This window comes from Rhea americana, unplaced genomic scaffold (assembly GCF_003343005.1).
Source record: "Rhea americana isolate MKP2758 unplaced genomic scaffold, rheAme1 scaffold_285, whole genome shotgun sequence".
Taxonomy (NCBI): domain Eukaryota; kingdom Metazoa; phylum Chordata; class Aves; order Rheiformes; family Rheidae; genus Rhea; species Rhea americana.
The window spans coordinates 848,941-854,598 of record NW_028186407.1 but is presented as its reverse complement, the minus strand read 5'-3'; the positions used below and the strand labels follow the sequence as shown (position 1 = coordinate 854,598).

Below are 5,658 nucleotides of genomic sequence, written 5' to 3'. Positions count from 1 at the left end.
AAAAGGAACCTTCAGCTGCTTCAGATTAACCCTACTGGGACCCATAACATCAAACATCACAGATGCTAGATGACTCCTGGAAACCTGTCACCGCCAATATTTATTTGTTGTACATTCAGGAAACACATCATATACTGCTGGAACAATAGAAATCCATTTGAAATGTGCATAGGGTTAATATAAAGCAATACCAGGCACATCCAGTCCATCAGGATGAAGGTTCTTACACTCTGTAACCACACTACCTACTCGATTTCCCTCTACACTGAAAGCARTGGATAAGCAAAGGCTCTAAAACAAGGAAGGAACAAAATCTAAAGCTGGAGGCTTCATGTAAATTTTTCCAGGCTTATTTAAATGAATATCCCAGACTATAGCAGCTAGATAATTACAAGACTATTTTGAAGAGAAGACTTCTATAAAACCTTAACTTGGACTAAGAATTTAATAAAACTAGACCAGATTATAGGGTATAGGCTATAAAGCATCATATGCTAGGGAATATTTATAAGTGAAGTGGAAGCTGTATAGGTCTGTAGTTTCACAGCTAGTAGATATTCTTCTAGAAACACATCTAGATACTTGAATTAGTTSCAAATAAAAAAATTCCACATACATAATAAAATAGATCTATAATATCTCTTTAGTATCATGTGGTCATCACTGACAAACTACTGAAACTGAAACTTTCCACACCAATTACATGATTCATAGATTCCAATACAACATTTAATGCTTGTGGAATGAATAAAAACTTTCTTAAAATAGTTACATTTATTCAGTCAGTTTATATAATTATGCAACAAACTATACTCTTGTTGCAAGAGGGGAAGCCATCAGACATATGCATCATCTAGAGAAACTATAARCAGTAAATAATAACAATGAACATACAAATGTTATGAACACACTCATGCTCTGGATCCAGRTTTGACCTGTGAAGAAAATGTCCTGATGTCAGATAGTCTTTCATCTTGTTTCAGTGACCCTATACATGGAAACATCTCAYAACTCCCTAAAATAAGTTGCAAAAGCATTAAAATATTGACAGTCCACTGGGCTACCTTGCAACAGAACTTAGTGCTATGTTTATTTGSAAGTTCATGTGCATACACTCTGCATTCACTCTAATTCCTGCCATTTTACAGAGCATTCATGGAATTGAGATATGGGAAGAAAATACCCCTGTCCTTCAGAGAAGGAGATTTGCATATTTCAGCACTATCCTGAGTCCCACTGTAACTATAATTACAATTTAAGAAGTTATTCCACCCAATTTCTATGGTTTCTATTCTTCCAGCCCTSTATCTGGAAGAAAACATTTCAAATAGCAAAAACTAGTTCTTTATTAGTACGGCTTAGGTATGTCACAAAAGTAGGTGAATGGTGAACCTTTAAATGAGCTTGAGATTTTTACAGAGTGGGACAGAGTAGGAGGTGATAGTGAAAATACTCTTAAAAAATAACTTTTTTTTTTTTTTTTTTTTNTTTTTTTTTTTTTTTTTTTCCAAAATTCCTTAGAAATAGGCTCAGGTACCATTATGCAGCTCAAAGCTGGACCATGTGCTGTGCGGGCATTCAGCTGGAGATCTGCTGTAAAATTTAGGAACAATACTAATTTTGTATGACTTGGTCTTTGCATACCAATATATTTAATTGGATCTATGAATTAAGGATCTGAATTAACTACTCRGTGATATAATTTCTGCAGACATTTCCACACAAATTGCATAGTTTTGACCATGTGTGTGTGCACAATAGAGAGATGCTGCACAGTCAGTGCTCAACCATAGCATGTGTTACCCCAGATACTGGGAAAACAGCTATGAAGTATCTAAAACATCTGAAAAACCTATTCAGAGCAACCATTTTGGAAAAGTAAGTAATCAAATTTCCAGARTGCAGGAGAGCTTTTTAGCTAGTGCCGCCTTTCAACCTCAGCTAAACTGATTTCCATTTCAAACTGGATTGAAAATCAGAACTCATTAACATTGAGATATTTCTGTATTCTATTCAGGTGGTACAGTGCCCCACAATGGTTCAGATCAGCTAGGATTAGTCAGATGTTAAACTGCCTCTGACACCTTGCTCTTACACTTCCTTGTTTTTTCACCATTTTCAGGGTTTTCTGACATGCCCATGGAGATACTGGCCTGCAACCTTTGCACTGTATGCTSTGCAGCACTGTCTGCAGCAAAAGATGGTGAACAAAGGCTGGATTTAGTTCATCTGCAATGACTGGATAGCCTAGGACCAAGTACTTCACAGCCCAGCTGAAAATCTGAAGCATTTTATATAGACAGATACAGATGGAAATAAGTATAATTAGCCTATAGTCAAACCTGCCAAGCTGGCTGTAATCTAGAAGTTCAAGTTAGTTCTGATGCCCTGTCATTGCCAAGGTGGGCTATACAACTTCTATAAGCTGTCAGGTCTGTAGATTTGTTCTTGTGAGCTCCCATATAGACATGCTGCAAAGGGGTAATTAGAGGCTTTCATCCCCTAACTGATAGCTCCTTTCTAGGTAAAATTTTCTCAGAGGTACCAAGATTTTATTGGTTTAGATATACATGACTTTTTTTTTTTTTTTCCTAAATATAGAGAAAACAATCCTCAGCTGCTCTGTAGTTGCCATAGCAACTGTAAGGTATTATGGCACTTATTCGAGACCAAATGCAAAGATAAAGCATTTTCTATGTACATACAGCATTTTCTATGTATAAGCCTAAGGTCTGAATCAACTGTTTTGCTATGAATATTTATTTTTTCTTTTTGCCTGCTTTACAGGTGACCGCTTTATGGACATAAGCAGAAATTTTCTAGATTATTGTTGATGCAAAGGAGGTAACAGCAAATGAAGCATTTTTTATTTGGGACCAGTTTGTGTAGCAGAAGCTAATATAACTGCTGAATGGTTGAATTATTCCATAATTGGAAAGAATTAAATTACATATATAAGCCAAAAAAGTAGTTAGTCCTGCATTAACAGGACTAATAGGATACAAATTTACAGTGGAGAGTTAACAAGGATACTGAGCAACCCACAGTAACTTGTGCTGTAAACCTATTTCTCAGTGGCTTGATTTTTCAGACACAGCTTACCTGTGCAATTTTCTGCCCGCATTCAGTTCATAGTAACATGCCACTTGAAATGCTAGGATAATGTGGAAAAGAGAGCAGGAATATGTTTAATTTAAATAAGAAACAATCTCAGGTTATATTAAGACCGCATTAGAGAACTCACAGTTAACCATAACATTACTTTTGAAATTCATACTGTCTTTAATATACAGAGAAGTCTAGCTAGGGGGAGAGGAGGAGATGCTTCAGATAGATGCTAAAATATATGTGAGATGAAAAAGGGGKTTTTGAGCTGTCTTTGCTAGTTTCTTTCATAAAACCTCAGTTGCAATTAACTGTGTTCTATAACAAATCAAGCATTTGTCAGCTTTAAATTGTGATAATGCAGTTTAATACATTATATATCAGTTTTATATTATGGTATTTGTCTCTGGGTGTTCACTTCAAAAATAAGCAAATCACAAAACCTGTTACTAACTAAACTGGCTTAAATATTTAGAAGTTATTGAAATATCTTAATTTTCTGTTAAATTAACACGATTTGGCTTGGAACACATGGTACGCCTTCACTAGGAAGGTACGGTGTGCAGCTCAAAATTATTGCTGAGAAGAATCCATATTCTCAAAGGTAAGGAATCCCATGCCAGCAGCAATAGTAGCAATTCCTTCCAGCTCCAGGCAAGGCGATATGCAGAAGGATTTCTATTGCTCAGGAAATACGCGCTGACTKCTTTGAAGTAACCTTTGGGCTAATGGTTCACATACCATAATTTGGGAACCACCTCTCAGAGTTTGTTAAGTACTTCCCACAGGATGCATCAACATTTTTCTGAAGTAAGCTGCAAGCTCCCTTTGTCAGTATTTAACTAAATGTGCATCAGCTCAGTGCTGTATAGGCAGAATGTATTAACCTGGGTTCTTTGCTGTGCTAACACAATTACTCTACTTCCAAGTAGTTCATAGTATAGTCAGTGAGCCTTCCTCTACTTGCATCATAGACATAAACACTTAAGAGGAATCAGGAATCTATAAGTCTATTAATCTGGGCCTTAACATCTAAATATAACACTTGTATAAGTGTAATTTGAGGATAAGTAAATCTGTCATATGCTCACATTGAAAGTTTGCATGTGAATACAGAGCAATACTTAACTACTCGGATCCTCATAAGAAGCCAGCTCTGTTCTATTTCTAAGAGAAAGTAGGTATTTTCTACCTCTATGCCAATTTGTAACAGAAACTTAGGCAGCTTCAAATACTTAAGGCAGGATAGTCTGCTTTCTGTTTCTAATTTCTAATGAACTATAAGTAGAATACTTATCCTCTCTTCACTATATCATGAATAAGAGGGTTCAAACCATTTACTGTTTACCAGTAAACCTCAGGAAGGTCTCAACTAGAAAAAGGGGTTCAGTATTTGAGGACTTAWTTATTTTTGATCTTTAAATAAATWAATAAATAAATAAAAGGAAATGTTGAGATTAGAACCTCTTTCTCTACAGTACTAATACCATGTAGCTTCCTTTCATCTCAACATAAAGTAAACGTAATTTAAAACAGCACACACATTTAAAGAGCTTTGAAAATTCACTAYAGTCATAGAATCACAGAATGGTTGAGGTTGGAAGGGACCTCTGGAGATCCTCTAGTCTAACCCCCCTGCTCAAGCAGGAACATCTACAGCATGTTAGACAGGGTTGCAKCCAGGCAGGCTCTAAGTATCTCCGGAGAAGGAGACTCCACAACCTCTCTGGGCAACCTGGTCCAGTGCTAAAGGAACARTGGTGTTTCCGCCCGGTTTTGAACTGGGGACCTTTTGCGTGTTAGGCGAAYGTGATAACCACTACACTACAGAAACTCCCCCTTTAAAAAAAATATACATCTGTAAAAACAAAGCTCTTGACTGTAACTTGGCGTTACTTTTACACCTAATTTTATGAGTCTGTTCAAATACTAATGACTGGCTTGCTTATCTAGTTTACTTGTCTTAGCCTTCTCATACCTTACTTGGGAGATGATCCTTTCTGTGAGTTGCTACTCATGCCTCCCAAGTAGTTGATACTTATGCCTCCCAAGCTGGAAGCTAAGAGGTGAAGCAAAACTTTAATGACTGGATCTTAACTTAAGACAGCTCCTGTACCAAAAATAAATGTCCATAGCTCGCATGGCATACAAATGGAAGTTCCTAGAACACATAAAAACCTGTAAGCAGCATTTTTCATGGCTTGGTGTTTAAGTGCAAGCAGGACTAATTCTAAAACCCTATTTTCTAACTCAGGTACAATGTTAACATCCCCTCTGTTAACAGTTGTATGGCTCTTTGGTGAGCTGCTGAGAGTATGTTGCCACATAAGAAATTCAATTTAACTCCCACTTTATAATGCCAATAAACTCTGTGCTGTAGCTGATCACAAATAAGATGATATGAAGATAAATTCTTGATATAAGGGACTTGAATAGCATAGTAAAGTATGATTATGAGGTAGAATTATTAATGGACACAGGTAGCCTTTGGATTCTTGATATGGAACAGAAAGACTACAACTAATGCATCTTCCATATGCTCGTACRTCCATC

The 5,658-nt window shown here is 36.5% G+C and overlaps 1 non-coding gene across 1 annotated transcript; it reads right to left on the bottom strand.

Moving 5' to 3' along the window:
* Positions 1–4,866: 4,866 nt before the first annotated feature.
* Positions 4,867–4,939, bottom strand: TRNAV-AAC (transfer RNA valine (anticodon AAC)). Its single transcript has one exon. It is a non-coding gene; the product is annotated as a tRNA-Val (tRNA).
* Positions 4,940–5,658: the final 719 nt, after the last annotated feature.